The sequence below is a fragment of the Equus caballus genome, chromosome 20 (assembly GCF_041296265.1).
Source record: "Equus caballus isolate H_3958 breed thoroughbred chromosome 20, TB-T2T, whole genome shotgun sequence".
Classification (NCBI taxonomy): domain Eukaryota; kingdom Metazoa; phylum Chordata; class Mammalia; order Perissodactyla; family Equidae; genus Equus; species Equus caballus.
Window position 1 is genome coordinate 14,090,829 of NC_091703.1, and position 18,857 is coordinate 14,109,685.

At 40.8% G+C, this 18,857-nt stretch overlaps 1 protein-coding gene across 9 annotated transcripts in view; it reads left to right on the plus strand.

Annotated features, from left to right (window-relative positions):
- The window catches only part of PHACTR1 (phosphatase and actin regulator 1), a 499,921-nt gene that overhangs the window by 126,613 nt on the left and 354,451 nt on the right, over positions 1-18,857 (plus strand). The window lies entirely within an intron of this gene.

Here is an 18,857-nt window from a genome sequence, read left to right on the forward strand (position 1 = left end):
GGGGTGACTCATGCCTTTCTCCCTACCTCCTACCCTACCCTATAAAAACAAACACAACCAGGGGCCAGCTTGGTGGCATAGTGGTTATGTTCATGTGCTCTACTTAAGTACCCTGGGGTTCACAGATTCATATCCTGGGCATGGACCTACACTCCACTCATCAAGCCATGGTGTGGTGGCGTCCCACATATAAAACAGAGGAAGACTGGTACAGATGTTAGCCCAAGGCCAATCTTCCTCAAGCAAAAAGAGGAAAATTGGCAACAGATGTTAGCTCAAGGACAATCTTCCTCCCCTCAAAAACCAACAAAAAAACAACTAACAAAAGAAAACAACAAAAATCTTACAAAGAAAGTCATAAACTCAATCAGAAGAATCTGACTTAAGAAAGATATGATAGGCAAAGCTTATAGAACTTGCTTTTGGACTATAAACTCCTCATGCATCCATGCTAATCTCTAGCAATCATTGACTCTTGGATCTGAAGAGTACCCAAGAGATGACTAAGTGCATTGCCTTGCTTCGACAGCATTGGACGTAAAGCATCCTACACGGAAGGGTTGTAACCTGTTTCCTAAAATCTCTAGGCAGGAAATCCTTGGCCTCTGTCAGAAACCTTTTCTATCATATCACAACCCAAATCATCAATAATCCATCCTTACTTCTAACCTAGGTCTCTAGCACTGCCCATTGCAATTCAGTTTATTCAAAGGACATATGTTATCCACCTACGAAATGTAAAAAAACAAGGCATTGTAGAAGGCATACAATCATATAAGAAACAATCCCAGCATCAAAAAGTTTAGTCTATTGCAGAAATGGCAAACCCATAGCGAATGTGCCACCACTGCCCTGCTCCAGTGTCCCTTGCAGACACCATTAATTGATCACTATCTCTTTTTCCCGCACTGGTAGACACAGTTTCAGAATCCTCAACACAACATCTAGGCAGGCAAAAGACGTTGATCAGATTCAGCATAGGAGATAAGATCTATTTAGTTAACCATGGTTGGCATGTCACCAGTAATGACGCAAGATAATTTTTTTAAAAAAATGCTAAGCAGAGATTCAAATAGTGTGCTGAGAGAGGGACGAGAAAGCACAATTTATTCTGAAAGGTTGGAGCAGAGGAGACTTCATGGAGGAGAGAGTATTTAAATAAGACTTTACAGAATGAGTATGATGTCTGTGGATAAATGTTTGGAGCAGGAGCATTCCTGACTGGGACAATACCAGGAACGAAGGCATATAGGGCCCGTGTTGACAACTCCATATGACTGGGTTGTGGGGTGTATAGCAGGGTGTAGTGGGAAGAAAAAGTAACTTAGATTCATGCCAACTTCCTAAATTTCCTTAGGAAATTTAAATTTTTTTCCTGAGATAATGGAAATGTTCCTTGGGGAAAATAACATATTACTTTAATCAATTCATTTGAAACAGAACCATAAATAAATAAATATCAGAAGTACTCATTTCTCCAAAGAGCTGCCAAGCACAAGAGTCCTCCAAAGTCTATTTAAAGTTCTGCCATGGACATGTGTATGTTTCTTTTTTATTTCACTTCCTCAGATATAGGGCAGTAGGGCAGGCTAATAGGATGTATTTTTGGTTGACCTGCTTGTCTTAAAGGATATTTGTACCTTGTTAGCATTTTCTTCATTTCTGTCAGGTCCTGATAGAATGCTTTGTTGTGTACCTAGGGAAGTGCCATGGTGTGATGGATGGCTTTTGTCTAGGGACTTTCTGAATACCTAATTTCTAAGAATTTGGCTCAGAATCTGATGACATGAGAGCAACCTGACACGAGAATGGGAATCCTGTGCAAGTTAAGAATTTATTACTTTGGTGTCTTCCTGGCAGAGTGGCTTACAGTGAATTCCTGATTTCTCTAAATAATTCCAGAGCCTTACAGCCCAGAGCATAGTAAACCGTGAGATTAATAGTCACAATCAAAAGCTGCTAAACTGGATTAAGAGTGGGACTAAAGGTAATGAGTATTCCTAACAGTGATGGTTTTAAGCGGGGCTCTTAACGAGGTTTTTAGTGCAAAAATTTAGTTAATCTGAATTCAGCTACCGCCCTAACTTCGGGGGCCATCAGGGGAGGATAATTGTTTAGTGTCTTCAACTCATTGTCACTGTCTATTTATGTTTAATTCCAAACGTTCACTCTTTTTTGAATTATCTAATAAATAACTGCATGACCAAATGCAAATCTTCCTTTGTGATCAACCAAATATACAAGAGCCATGTGATTACAGAGAATCCCACTTCCCACCAGATTTTTATTAAAATGCTCACCAGGACTGATGGTTATCAAGATCCTAAATTCCTCCTGCGTTGGCTGTTTGCCTCCACCAGTTCTTACAAGCCCCAGGGAAAGGGTCATGCTATGTCCCTAGACAATCTCTCAACAAAACACTGGTATTTACTTGAGAAATAAGCCAGAAGCCCCCTGAGCATTCTCATCTTCACTAACCACCGGAGACGGAGAGCTTGTTCTCCTGAGCAGTGGGACCACAGAAAAGAGCCCTGTGGTAGCGATGAGATCTCAGAATCCTCAGCTTATGAAAATTGAGGGCTTGGTCATTTTCATTCTCTGCTGAAACTGGAGATTATTCTGTTTGAGGAATATTGTGTTTCAAACAGATGCAAGCAGCTGACTGAGAGAAGTATGATTCCCAAACACAACACCTGGGAAACAATCTCCTATTCTCAGGGAGTAGCTCTGTGTATGTGGTAGATCATCGCTGAATTTATTCACGGGATATTTGTGTTTATTTGTCCTATTACCTATTTCAAGCCTATGGGCCACAATTAGATGGGAATTCATTGCTTAGATAAAAATTATGTCAAGTATTATCCTAAGAAAAAGATCTTTAAATCGTACTTAAAGCCAGATTAATATAGTGGCATGCTCAAAAAACAAAAACAAACGAAAGCACTAACATTCTCCTAGGCAGAAATAGCACTCAGCTGATGATAAAAATAATCACGCTGAATCAAGTAACAGTGTGAGTTTGGGGTTTGGAGTTTTTTTATATCACCAAAGCCTTAGGCTGTACCTTTCAGCCTTTTACTAAGATTAATGTCTCTCAGGAGTAGTTATGATTCTCCCACTCTTAAGACATAGATTCAATCACCCTGCTTCAGCCAAAGTCCGTGGAAACAAAGGAAGGGATTTATAGTCACAAGATCTGGGTTTAAGTCCTGAATTCACCATTTATTCACTGTAATCTTGGTCAGGTCATTTCAGTCTTTCAGCGGACAAGTATTGAATGCTTCTTCCATGCCAGTTACTGTTCTAGGCATTTAGGAGGCAAAGATTAAAAGATATAGCCTATTCTCAATAAATGTACTACAGAGAGGAAGACTAGATATACAATTACCTTGCACTATGAGAGTTAAAATAATGGAGGTTATAGAAGTTGGCATGGAAGGCACACAATGAGTTTGGGAAAAGATTGGGAAGACCTTTTAAAGGGACCTCACAAGGTGACAGTGATATTGATAAACTCTCCAACAGTCTGCATGTCACCCTTATTGCAGGCTCAGAAATTCTCTTTGGTCAGGTTCCCAGTGCCCATCAAGTTTGGGGAAAGACAACGCATGCCCATCGTACTCTGAGAAGGCTGAAGTATGTAAATCGTAAAACTGATTTGTAAATTTACAGGTGAACATATAGCTGCCCAGGGGATTGGATAATCACACCTGAAGCCTTAATTTCTCATCTATCCACGTGGCAATAATGATAATGACAATACATTCCCTACATACTTTGTAAGAAGGCAACTAAGTTTGGAGACCAAAATCTCGCTATCGAAATATCTACCATTCATTGGTTGTTTAAATGGAGAACTGTGCTACATTCTTTTATGTAATCCTTCCTCAGCCTTAAGATGTAGGTATTATTATGCCAGTTTTATAAAGGAAGAAACTTACTTGTTCAAGATCACACAACTGATAAGCCTCACAGCCAAGTTTTGAAGCCGGCATATTCCAAAACCTGTGGTGTTAAACACTAAGTATACAATTTCCCATGAAATAATAAAAATATGTCTGCAAGAACTATTTAATTGCAAACACTTTTACAAGAATGACCTAACAGGATGTGTGCAAGAACCAAGGGAAAGCTAATGAAAATAATTGCTGCTTTTAGACCCTGCCATCACAAGTGACCGGCTATTGTTTTGTACCCTCCACACATATTTTTTTGCCTGTTGAAATATGTAGCATGTGGGATACAACCAGGAAAGAGCTGTCCTAAGCCTTTATATGACACTCATAGCCAATATATGTATTATATAAATAGTATTTCTATACTGTATATATGGTAATCTACAGCTTTCCCTTCCTGTTCTATACATGTTGGTGAATCTTTGCCATGGCTTGTATATTTCATATATATTTCATGAATTCAATATTGTACCAGTGATGTTGTACTATGTGATACCTAAATCTTATACTATGGTGGGTTTTATGCAGGCGAAAGTCCAGAGATAGAGAAGACAGCAATCTAGGGGTTTCTGGGTTTTTTACAGCAGCGGTAAACACATTTGAAGAACCATGTGTGCAAAGTTCAGTTTTAGGAAGCAGGGCTATGAATTAGACCATCACCCAAGTAGCCTGCTTGTCCCACAAATGCTGACTGAGCTCACTTTCTGGTATGGATGGTGCCTCATCAACCATTTCTTTGTACCCTTGCCCAGAACCACTGTGCTCACCATCATTAACCAAGATTCTAGTATATGAGGAGAACAGATGTAATTCCAAATGCACAAGAAATTCTCCAGAGAGAACCTTTGAAAAACTGCTGGTATTGTTATATAGAGGCCTTTCCAAACTAGAGGCACCAACATCACCTAAGGCACCATCGAGTTTTCTATAAAAATTCTTAACCATGGGTTAAGAATGGTATCTTATGTGCACTGTTCTTCTGAGGTTATGATATAAGGATTGCTTGACAATTATGAGACTAATTGCTGGTGTATTACATAAACTATATGAATTTTATTGGGTAAGGAAGGCAGCATTATAAAGTAGATTTACTAATTTCAGACCACTCTCAAAATGTCATTGTCCTGGACATGCAGTCCACAGACAGAATGCCATCACAGGAACCATGCCCGTCTTCCTAAATCATCGCACACATTTTTGATACGCTTTTGACCGAAAACTATTTCCTCAATATATTAGAAATGAATTTCCAAACCGTAAACATTTTTGAGTGTGTAGTTATTCAACAATAAAGTCAGTGGACACAGTCTGTCTCATGTTGAACCTCTCGAGCTTCAGGGACTTGCCTGCTAAGCGGTGTCATGGCTCTATTTCTTAAGGGAAGGGTCCCTTGAAGAGGCTGAAAAATAGTCTCCCAACACTCCTGTTCAGAAGATGAAGGCAGCATGCACTGTGATCTGCCAGTCTGGATCTCATTTAGACTACACATAGGTCCTGTTAAACAAACATATTCAAATAATAATAATAACGCCATTCTGTTTTCCTTAAGCTAGGACAGCTGATGCACGGACCTTATGTTGAAACAAGCAGTTTAGCCATGCATTGGCCATATATTGAGTTGACAGGAAGAAACAGAGGAGCCAAGAAAAAACTTTACTCAATGACCTCCCATCAGTGCACTGTTCTTCCAGACAAATGGGCTTATCTACTGTTAGAGGAATAAACATATTGAAAGATCTATCCTTTCTATCTCTGTGCTATAAGCAAAGGAGACACCATTGTCTCTTTGTTTTACTTAAGTCAGTGATGAAGATGAAATTACTTGTTTTCCTTCTCAGTCCTTTTCTTTAACCTTGTTATTAACCATACTCTCCCAAGTACAAATAATCTGTGAAATCTAACCTCATCATTTCTGGCAAGCTAGAAATCAAGTGCACATTTTGACCAGAGCCAAAAACTGGCCCTTCATCACAATAGCTAATTTTGATTAAATCAGTCTTTAATTAATGTTTGAAATAAATATATAAATACATACTATGTACCTGTGAATACATATGGTAAATAAAGATGAATGTGTATGTGTATATATACTTTACATAAACTTTACATATATATTGTACTTTACACATACTAATACATAAACTCACATGTAATATATATCATAGTATATAATATATATCCTTGCATACATATATGTGAAGTATTATGCCAATTATTTTTTATATGTTGGTAGAGGTGAAGGTGAGATGAATCTACAGATGAATCAGATATTGTTTGTGCCTTTAAAAAAGCTTGCATTGTAGTAAGAGAGACCAACATGAATTCCAATGTAATATAAGGATGTGAATGAAAGAAGGGAGAGCAGTTGGAAGGAGAAAGACTTGTGCATGGACTGAGTATAAAACAGCCAGTTTCCAGATGAAAACACCAGTATTGGGGTACAGGCAGAGAGATCACTTCTAAATTCAGCCCAGTTGCACAGTCGGCCAATGTTGGTGAGCCCTGTGGTGATCTGGAGCCAGAATCGTGTGGCCTTTAGCAGAGAGTATCCTACTGAGACATCAGAAAGAAATAACACCCCTGGAGTCACAACCCAGGTCAGCTGGAAAGCACTGGAACTGGGAGATTATGAGAAAGGAGGAAACGCATGTCTGCTGTCCTGATCAGTTGCTGGCACACACTGAGAATGATTCTTGTCACAGTGGTACTTACGGGTTCCAGATCCACATCTCAGTTTCTTTCAAATCCAAGCTAGGAGAGTGGACAGTGGCTCATTATCACTCACTCGGCTCTTGAGAAGTCCAACAGTGAGTGTCTAGGCCAACACTTCTGCTGTATTATCACACACCACAGGTGCACTGTGCTTTTTCCAGTCAGCAAGGTCTAGGACAAGTAAGAAAGGAAATGGAGATGGTCCCACTTTGTCTGATGTGTCAGGACAACTGAGGGTCTTCTAGGGACCAAGAATATCTCTATGTACTTTCCATTACCAATTAATTAGAGCAAGCCAGGATATAAAAGAGCTTGTACCAGATTTTATATACACAAGTCTAGAGATGGCCAGGGAGATCCCTGTGCAATTGAAACAACTGTGTTGCAGTGGACAGAACAATGGTTTCTGCTTCAGAAGACATGAGTCCCACCCTAGCTCTACCCCTTACCAGCTGTGTCCTCGAGCAAGTCATTTCAGCTTCCAGAACCCCAGCTTTTCACCATTAAATGGGGACTCCCAATAATCCACGAAAGGGCTTTATGAACTCTAAAGTTTTATAATTGTCAGCATCATTTACTAACCAATATTGTAGGTAGAGAAGTTATGAAGTTGGAATATTTACTGCATGTATTAATTGTCTTGGGCTGCTACAGGCTGAGTGGCTTAATCAACAGACATTCATTTCTTACAGTTCTGGAGGATAGGAAGCCCAAGATCAAGGTACAGGTAGATTCTGTTCCTGATGAGAGCTCTCTTCTTGTCTTACAGACGGCCACCTTCTCACTGTGTCCTCACGTGGTGGCTAAAGAGAGATCTCTGGGCTTTCTTCCTCTACTTATAAGGCACTAATCCCATCATAAGAATCTTACCCTTATGATCTCATTTAAACCTGATTACCTCCCATAGGCCCCCATCTCAAATACCATCACATTGGGGGTTAGGGCTTCCACAGGAATTTTGGAGGGACACACGTTCAGTCCATAACACTGTCATATTGAGCTAACCACGCTTCTATTAATCCAGAGGAAAAAAGATGATGACTTGAGATTATGAAATGTTGGAATGAGTTCTTCCCATTTGAAGGCCAAGAGCCCCAGTTAGGATCTGACCACAGAAGGGCAGCCTGGCAGGGCATCCTTAGGAAATAAATGTGTCTTTTAAATAATGTTAAGAAAATGGGGATTGGGTAATCACAATTTCATCTTACAACATAGGATGATATTAATTTGGTGCTTATCTTCTTCATAAAATATATCTGTTATGTTTTCCCAGCTTTTAAAATAATAAAATATCTTTGATGTGATGCTAAAATAAATGGAAAGCCCAGTTGACCCTTTGCAGAATTGCAGGAACTACCAAGTGCCAAGTAGCAATTCATGGAAGGCTGGTTCTGTAGCAATTCGTGACTTATGAGATTAACTTGTTGCCAAGCATGAGAAAGATAAGTGAGAAGCAGAGAGGATAGCATTGTTTGAGTTTCACGCATCATGCTAAGATGTCATGAATCGGGAACTATGTGAAATATTTACCGTTGGTGGTCATATCTAAGACCCTTAACTGCTTGTTGTCCTTGACATAGAGTGATAATATAAAAGCTAGACTCAACACCTCAATTCTTTCGTGTCTTACTAATCCACTGGGTGTCAATCACAAATGAGAAAGATAGGGTGTGGGTACATTAATTCAGTGTTTCTCAAATTTTTGCTGCGTATATAAGAGTCACCTGAAGGGGACATACAAACACAAATTGCTGAGTCCCATCCCCAGAGCATCTTATTCAGTTGGTCTGGGACGGGGCTGGAGAATTTGCCTTACATGTTCCCAGGAGATATTGATGCTGCTGGTTCAAAAGAGTGATGCTCTTTCAAACTCCATGTAATTAAGAAACAAATTACACCACAACACTGAGTCTTAAATTCTAAGAAATAGTTCCTCCAGCTAATTTGTCCATTTGAAGATATCTGATGAAAAATCATGAGCTAAACATGGAGATGTCCACAGACTAGCACATAGGACTTCATTTCCATTGGGGGTTTCCCCAGTAACTTAAAGGATTTCAGGGTCGATTTACCAGCCCAGCATTTTATAATTAACTGCATTCTTTGTTCTTGATTTTCTACCTTGTATCATTAACTGAATATTCTTCATCTCTATCTGCACAACTAAATTTGGTGTGTTAGTGCTAGTTAAAGCTAGCCAAGGGCAAGAAGCAGAGGGTAGGGAAGAATAGGTAGAAGGTTGGGTGGACAACTCATCCCAGTTTGCCCAGGTACTGTCCCAGCTTTGAAAACAGAAAATTCCCCATTTCAGGGTAACCCTCAGCCCAGGCAAACCAGGAGAGTTGGTCATTCGAGCAGGACAGCTTTCCAGCGGCTTTGTGGGAAGGATGGGGAGAAGGAAGGATAATGACTACTGATCATGTCAATTATACTAACATCACTGCTTCAGACTGGTGAAATCTTTTGACAATGATGGTTTCAGGGGTGTAGAAAAATATCCTTCAATAGTGATGAATTGGTTGGACAAATGCCAACAGGGTCACGCATGCTGCCTTGCGTCTAGATTCCAGTGTAAGGCTATTGTTGAAATACTGTGCAATGCTTAACAGGGCCAAATGTGTAAGGCTAATCCCTCCTTCCCAAGCGCTTTTCATCTTCAATTCCCTGGTCTTTTCGCTCTCTCTAATGGCCATCTTTGTACGCTACTCCCATCGGCAGTGTGCTGGTTGCTCGGTAGTCCAAAGCTGTCATAGAGTGCCATTGTGAAAGCTTCCTCATTCTCTGCTTATCAGCACTATTCAAATATTATTGTTTGCAAAGCTATAAAATTAAAGATTTTAAGTTCTTGGTTTTCTAGGACGGTCCCACTTTCAAAGAGCTTGTTGCATTGTCCCCACAAATATCCTTGGCCTTGTTGCATTTGAGGAATCAATTTTTGGTTTGGGAAGTTTGATATTATGTTTTCCTCCAGCTGTAAAACCTTACGATTTTCTTCCCCAAGGAATGCGAATGACCCAATAATAAAGTTCAATGGGACAACTTGAAATTTTGGTCTTTCGTTCCCTTCTTTCCTTCTTACCCTTTGTCTCCTCCAGCCTCACCCTACCTCACCCTAAGAAAGGCACCCTCTTCTCACAGGAACAGCTGAAAAAGGCTCCGAGTTTCTCCCTTTCTGACTAGAGAGAGATACTGGAAGGAGAGACACAGCTCTTTCATCTGTGAATAGGCATGGTACCCAGAAAATTTCAGCATGAGCAATGCCTAAGTAATTCAAGCTGATGATGGTGCTTGTAATTGCAGACTTAAAGCTTTTCACTCCCTCTCACCCAGAATAAATGGTATATCAAGCAAGCAGATTTAATATATTATAGGACCTGAGCTTTTCATAGTAAAGGAAAGAAGTTAGAAAAATATTTTGGTTGCATTTTAAACTTCACTCATGGGCAATTTTAACCTCTTCCTCTCTCCCCACCCCTCCACCCACATCCTCGGTGAAGGACTGGTTCCAGGCAACTCTGAAATTCTCTCATCCATCCCTCTCTCCCCAAAAGAGAATGGAAAAGTTTCAAGAATTCTCCCCCCACAGCCCAGCACTGCTGTTCTTTATGTCAGAAAGAATTGATGCCTAAAAGGCTCAGCCTGCTCAATCCTCTTTCCTCCCACACGCCACGTTTTTGCAGGTTGAGATGGGGAAATTGAGAAGGCACATTCAAAATGTTCCATTTATGTTCACAAAGGTTAAGGAGCCTCCACAGGGCGCCTAACTTCCCTCTGAAAATAAAACATCATGCAAGTTGCCTTGCTGAGAAGTGACTCGGTGCTTTGGTGACAGAAAAGAAATACCAACAATAGATGGGAGGTTTTCTGCAGGGTTGTATGCTAGGGAGTCAAGTGGCCCGTAGGTGCCAAATTAGTCCTTCTGTTTTTCATTTCTGTTCAGCTAAAATAAAGATTTCAAAGGAAACACATGGTTCCTTATGGGTTACTGGGCTAGAGTTCCACTTTACAAAATGCCTTTATTTTTCCTCCTCTCTCCTCCCCGCAATGGCCTATTGTCTTTACTAAGTCCTGAGCTTAGCTATTGGTTAGGAACTGATCATGGAGACAGAGAAGAGAGAGAGACACAGGAAACATAGATATAGAGATGCAGAGAAAGAGACAGACAGAGATACGAGAGAGAGAGAGAAAGAAAGAGGTACAGAGAGAGAGACAGAAGATAAAGATACAGAGAGAGAGAAAGCAGGAGAGACATAGAGATACAGAGAGAAAAAGAAAAAGACCTAGATATATAGAGACAGAGAACTGGACAAAAATGTCCTCTTTTCTGGGGATGATGGATGACCTCCGTGGGGACAGCCCTTCTGGGCAGAGTAGACAGGATGTAAAGCAGAAGGAGACACTGAACTTGACTTACATAAGCAACATCCTGGAGAATCACAGAACTTAAGGAGGGGACAATCTAGTTTAACCACCAGCTTTTACAGATGATATGAGAGGAGAAACCAAGAGAGATTTCATGGCCTGTCTGGACTCACATTGTTAATTATGGATAGTGCAATTTCAAGACTACTAAGCTGCTTCACGCACTGGTGAAAGAAAAAAGTCTGACCTCCAGCAAAGTGGATTTTGCAATGTGTTTGGGCAAGCACTCCCTTTTGACCAGCAGCCTGGTCATTTGTACTGGTAGTCGCTTGGTCTCTTCAGTTTGGAGGTCAAGACCCAAATCTAAGTCATATGACCCCTATGCAGCTCTCTGATCATAATGGCAGGCTCTACCTTGTATATCTGCTGGGGTCTTCAGTGCCAGGTGTTTTAAGGGGCTAGAGGAGAGCAGAACCTCTCTAGGCTCATTGCAAACAGGCCCTGTGGCATACTGGTTAAGCTCACGCACTCCACTTCAGTGGCCCTGTGTTTGCAGATTCTGACCCCAGGCACGGGCCTATGCACCACTCATCAAGCCATGCTATAGTGGCATCCTACATATAAAATAGAGGAAGACTGGCATGGATGTTAGCTCAGCAACAATCTTCCTCACCGAAAAATCAAAAACAAAAGCAAAAAAAACAATACCTAACTGGTCAGGTTCTTCCAGGATTAAATGAAAAGTCATTTAGCAGATACTTGTTGAGCCCTTCCTATCTGCCATGCTCTGTTCTAAGTGCTTAACGTGAATTAATTCATTTATCCTCACAGTAACCGTAAGGATTCCAGCTCAATTATTGTTCCCACTTCACAAATGAGGAGATTGAGGTACAGAGAGGGCAACTGACTGGCCCCAACTGACTAGTTAATTAACTCGACATTCAACAAGTTACTAGTTAAATGGAGGAGTTAGATTTTTAACCCCAGTAACCTGACTGAGAGGCCCAGCCCATTATCACAGCTCTATCCCAATGCCTGGCAAACAGCAGCTCTTCACGAAATCTGAATTCACTGTCATTATCAATAGTAAGAGTTTTGGAGTGATAGTGACCTAGATTGCAAGATGGGAAAGATAGACTAAAGTTTGGGGGGCTTTCCCCCTCCCTTTGTGTCTCGCTTCACTTAGCTAGATTATTGGAAGAATGATGGAAGCAGGAGGGAAGAGCTGGTCCACAATTCACATGTGGGTGAAGATATGGGACAGTCTGTGTGCCAAGGCCTCTTTTCAGACTAACATTGCCTCACATCCACACCAATCAATGTTCCCATCTCACCTGACACATTGGTGGGAATAAGAAGTTCATGTGCATGAGAGAGCCTCTCAAACACTTCCGTATCTCTACAACCTTAAAGAATGATAGCCAGCTTTTTTTCCTGTTTTTCGTGATGCTATCTGAACCTACACTCTAAAGATGTATTCTGTATGAAAAGACATTTCTAGAGATGGCAAACTCAATAGAGAAATGGAGGAGAGGACTCGTGAAGCAAGGAGAGGGTGGGAGACAGTCTATAGTCTATCAAGACGTGTGAATCAAGACCACCTCATCATTTTCACCAAAATAGCACTGGGGAGGGGCAGATAACTGTTATAGTGAACAGGAACACAAGGTGAAAGAGAGAGAAAGGAAAGAGGGAGAGAAGGGGTGAGGGGAGGGAAGAGAAGAAAGCTGTCAAATTCTTATCTGTCAAAATCTTACCATCCTAAAAATAGTAAAAGGCGTATGTCCTGGCCTTTTCCCAGGGGATCATGCAGAGCGTTAGAAACAGTTTATACTCAAGGACCATTTAAGACATGCCCAGGATCCACAGCCCAGGCAAGACTTCTATTCATTTAAAACAATGAAAAGTTAATATCTTCTTGTAGTCCCTTCACCAAAAACCAGGAACCTCAATTCTGTCCATCAGCTATTATAGGTGAGAGAAGCCTAAAACTTGCCCTCTCTTAAGTTCCAGATCTTGGGTAACTTGTCCTCGTGAATTTGTTTTCTCATCAATAGCAAGGGTCCAGCATCCTCTCCTTTTCATCCAAGCCCCTTCCCACTTCAACCACATCCTCCTAATCTACATCCACCTCAGGGCTGTCATTGTGCTTCAGGTATAATAACTCTGAGCTGGGAGAGAGACTAGCAGGGCATTGAGATATTCCAGCCCAGCACTGACAGTTCTTCCCCAGGGCATACAGAATGAGGAACAAATCTAGGATGACATTGACTTCCTGCTATCATCTATCTCCACCTAACAGCCCAGCCCTATTTCCCATTCCTGCACCATGTACCTAATAATCCAGGTCTATCTCATATTCCTTGGATCTCCACCTAATAACCTAGCTTGATCTCCTCCTGCCTGCACCTCTACCTGATGGTCTGCCACTCTCTCCCACCCTCTTCACCTCTACATGATGGTGCATTCCTGTCTCCACCCCTTGCATCCTCTACATAATAGTCCAACCCTATCTCAACCCCTTATACCTCTCCCTGATGGTCCAGCCCTATCTCCCATCCTTTGTACCTCTATCTGATGGCCTGGCACTATCCTCAACCCTCTGCACCTCTACATAATAGTATAGCCCCATCTCAACCCGTTGTACCTCTCCCTGATGGTCCAGCCTATTTACTATCTTTTGCACCCCAATTGATGGTCCAGCTGTATCCACAACCCCCTGCACCTCTACCTAATAGTCCAGCCCTATCTCCCATCTCCTGCATCTCTCCCTTCTACTCTTGTGCCACAGTGATGGTCCTACTGCAATTCTACCTGATGGTCCAGCCCTGTTTCCCACCCCTGAAATTCTACCTGAGTTTCAGCCCTATACCCTACATTTCAGCTAAACTGGACTCTTCACCGTGTACCAAACCCATCCTCCTCCTTCCTCCCAGCCATGGTGCCTTCGTTAATAAAGTTTGCTCTGCCTAAATGCCCTCAATACTCTCTATTCTTGAAATCTTACCAACTGCATGAGATCCCTTTGGATCAGAATTTCTCCTTCCATCTTCTCTATCTATGGATCTTTTTATTTACCTTGCTTGGAGTACTTAGTACATTCTATTTTTATAGTTATATGCATTCGTGTATATCTTGTCCCCATACACAAGATTGTAAAGGTAATGAACTTGGGTGCGATGCCTCAGATTCTTTTAACAAGTAGTCCCTGAGCTCCTCCTCTGTTGCAGACATCATCCTAGGTGCTAGGGTTATAAGGTGACTAAGACATGGCCTTACATGACCTTATTTTACAGTCTGATAATTTATATGCCCCTACAGTGCCTAGCAAAGTGCCAGTAACAGGTCCTCTGTTCATTTTGTTGGATAGAATATGAAAAGGGGAAAGCAAATTAACTGGCTGAATGATCACCGTAGCTGAATGGGGCACAGTAAAAAACTGCAATGCTTCCCATACATCAACAACATCCCTAATTGGCTCAAAGAAAACATGCACGTTTTCTTCAATAAGATGTCAGAGACTGTGGCGGTACATGTAGGTGTAATAACACATTCACTCTGTCAATTCAAACGGGTTCTTTGACACACTCATTTCAGGGAAATGTGTATCTTGTTTGGAGTGCTTTTCTTTTTCTTTTTTTCCCTTTTTTTCAGACAGTTGCTGTACAACCTAATTCAATTCATCTAAATGGAGGATTCATTAATGTATGATTACATGTTTCATCAAGGAGATTTTATCAATCCCCTTTTTGGAGAGGAATTTAATAGAATGATTTTTATTAGAAAATGTCAGCCTCTGAAAAGTTTAAAACTATAATCATCCAGAAAACACACTGGAGCCTCATTCCTTGGGAATTTTATTTGAAGGGTCTACAGCAGGTACATCCGTAACTGCACACATACACACACTCACATGCATTTTCTCTCTCTCTTCCTTTACGTTAGGTTCCCCCCCTTCAGAGTACCTCAGAGCTTCATAACCCCATCCTCATAACACTTACAACCTCATAACACATACTTTCATTTCCATCTAGGGATAAACAGCCACACATATTCCTTCCGTTACAGGAATCTTTGGACTGGTAAGAACTGGGAAGCTGACTTTTATCAACTTCTAAAGGTCTTCATCGATGAGATTTTTTTTGTCAACTCACTCTAAGAAACAAGTGTTAATATCGGTACATGAGGAAAAGTAGGTAGTTCTCAAACCCAGGAAATAAAATTACCATCTTGGAAATAACACTATAATTATTGTCTATAATGAATAAATTTATGCTTGAAGAGAAGTCACAAAAGTCACAGGAGACTATAGGTAAATGTGTGGCTGAAATATAGAAAGACCCAGATCCACTTAGTCCAGGGAGGGATCAGAGATGTATGATGGTAATTACGAAAGTTGAAACCTAAGAAAGAAGAAAGCCTTCCTAACAGAAAATGGCCTGGTGGATCCCAGGAGAAGGGGACAGATAAAAGAATTTGCCAGTATTAGTCCAGCATTAGGAGCTGCTGGACTTTGGTACATGAGTCTGAAGATCATATACCTGATCCATTAGGCATATGCATGCCTCAGATCTCCCTCAAAAAAATGCCTCAAAACTCTTCGCTGTGTTCAAATGTCCTAACTCTCTCACAAACGGCTTTTTTAAGTTAGTCTGTTCTAATCAAGATCCAAAAAAAGATTCTCACATTGCATTTGGTTTATAAGTCTTTTAAGTGTTTTTCAATCCAAAACTGTTCCTCCTCTTATCATGCCATTTATTACAGAAGTAATCAGGTCATTTTTAATCTGTAGAACCCCCCACATTCTAGATTTAGCTCATTTCATCCCCGTGGTGTCATTTAATGTGTTTCTCTGTTCCCCGTGTTTCCTGTAAACTGCCTTGATCAGATTCAGTTCAATTCTTTGCCAAAAATACTTCATGAGTAGTCAGATGGTGTCCAGTTGTCCAACTTTTAGTGATGTTAAGATTGATTAATGGGTTTAGTTATTGTCAGCCTAATCCATCCATTCCGAAGTCCTTCATCAACCTTATATCTAAGTATTTTAACAGCCATTGATGATTGTTAGCTAGATGCACTATTTTATTAGAGGTTGAAATGGTTTTTTATAACTCTTTCATTTCTTCTGCATCTATTAGCTAGAATTCTACTCTATCTAAAGAAAAATGTTCCCTATGAAACATTTGGTTACCCTGAAATACAATTTGTGTGTGAAAGGTAGGATATATGATTGATTTTTTTCTTTTATTTATCAATTTTCAGCATAACTGGTTGATGACCAGTGAGTTTTTGTACCATTATGAACACATGGATTTTAAAATACCAAATGTATTTTAATCCATTGCAGTCCTTATTCCTTTTGATGTTCAAAGTGTGCCACTTTTGGCCAGTAGGAGCCCCTTCAAGTTAGCTCCTGTGCCTTCTGAAATGGCTCCAGTAGTCTCTGATGGCATCCTTGCTTTCTGGCACTAAGATATTCATAGCTTATTTTATACATTTCCTATCCTAGACCTGGAGTCAGCCATCTCTCCAAAGAGCCCTCTCTCCTTTTTTGTGGGAAGTGATATTTAAAAACCACAATCTGGATGCTAGGGGTGTTCATTACTACTGGATCTTCATTGTTTCTAAGCTTTATCATTGGACGGAGCTTGGAAATACAGGAGGGTATTGTCACTACATTAAAAGAAAACTTTTTCATCTGTTAAATGTGCATGGGGCAGTATGTGTTAGTGATATAAGACATAATAGCTTGAATTTGTTTTAAAATATCCTAAGTTTTGAAGAAAGTAGAGAAATGGAAAAAGCAGCTTGGAAAATGTTCTTAAAAGTGAATGATGGATATGTGGGAGTTTTTTTATACTATTAACTACACTTTCACTGGATATTTGAAAATCTCCATGATAAAAAGTTTAAGAAAGGGGTGACATCACACACACACACCCCTACTTTTTCACTTCTCTCTCTGATTTCATGTATGTAGAGCAACCTCTTAATTGCTTAATTCTTCCAAGGAAGAAAGTAGAGGGATACAGGATGTAAGTATTTTAGTCCCAGAAAGGAGAATCCCCTATTATACATTAATGAATTGTGAGTCTGGATTGTTTTAATACTGCGATTTTTGTAGTTCAACATCTTTCCCCCATGTCATCAAGATGCCCCTGAAGTGCTTCATTATTCTTGTTCTTCACTGTGTTTCTTTAGACATACTGGATCCAGGTACATCCTCAAGGCAAGCAGGGACCAAATCTTTGTCATCTTCAGTGCCTGGAACTCCCACGGCTGGAAAGCTCTTCTAGGTCCATTTTTTTCTTTGGTTCTGTATATATCTCTTAAAGTAAGACCAGCTTAGATCAGAGATGAAAAATTAATACATATTTACTCGGTACACACTGTCACTATGCTGGGCACCAGATATGCAAACATAAACAAAACACAGAGCCTGCTCGCAAGGAAATTTCATTTTAGTGGGAAAGAAAGACATGTAAATAAGTGCGTGCATACAGAGCCTTTAAGTAGCTCAGAAGTTGGTGGAAGAGAAAACCAGTTTGAACATTAAGTACAAGCGCTGCTTTAGATGTTCATGTAAAGGGCTTTTGAAACACAACGAAGAACCAGTTACTTCTGAGGAAGCCCAGAATAGGAAGCCTAGAGAAGAGGTAGTGTGTGAAATGAGCCTGTAAAGGTGAGCAGGGATTCCCCAGACAGTGAAGGGACTGGAATCAAGGGAAGGAGGAGATATTTAGGGAGAGGAGCGTGGATGTCCACAGGCAGAGGAGAATGAAAGGCCAGGGCAGGGCCTAGGGGAGGGGCCTTGCTTTCCTGATCCTGCAGTAACAACACATGCCTGTGACTCTCGGCCCTGCAGACCAAATCGAGCCCCCACCTGGTGTAAATCACGGTTACTGGACCACAGCCACACCCGCTTGTTTACGGATTGTCTAGGGCTGCTTTTGCGCTACAAAGGCAGAGTTGAGGAGCTGTGACAGAGACCTTTTGGTGTGCAAAGCCTGAAATACTTACTATCTGGTCCTTTGCAGAAAGTTTGCCCACCTCTGCTCTAGAAAAATATTTCTCAAACTTTAATGTGCATTTAAATCACCTGGGAATCTTGTTTAACTGCAGACTCTGATTCAATAGGTCTGAGAGGGCCTAAAATTTGAATGTCTAAGAAGCTCCCAGGAGATGCCAATGTTGCTAGACAGTTCGGCACACTTTGAGTAGCAAAGATCTAGAGAAACCCTGGATTCTCAGGGCTTATTCTTCCAGAATGACAATCCATCAGAAAGCATCAGAGAGTTGAGACAATGGAGAATGCTGAACTCATTTCCAGACACAACCTGACTTACCGAAGTTCACTGAGATGGAAGCCCTGTTTCTGTTACACTTTAAACTTTCAGGACAGTTTTATAAATGCCAAATGGCCATTCATCATGTCTTTCTTCTTCCTCAAAATAAAGCTGATACCATAGTCACCATATGCTCTGCTTCCATTCTCAAAGTGTCTCCATTTCTATTCGTTTGAGCCGAGGGTCTCCTCAGCGGTAGGCTACACAAGGCACCTCCATGCACTTCATCCCCACTGAGCTACCCACAGTCTACCTCCCTCTCTTAGCTGCAATAATATGGTGATCAAACACATTTCCAAATGTAGTATCAAACTGAAAGGACCTCTCGTAAAACATAAAAAGAGCAAATCTGGTGGGTCTCTATCTTGAACCATATCTAATAACAATGCTGATTTCCACCCACCCCATTCCAAAGTCCTTATGACATTACAGTAAAATAAGAACACTTACTCGAATGACTTCACATATGCTTTGCTTATTC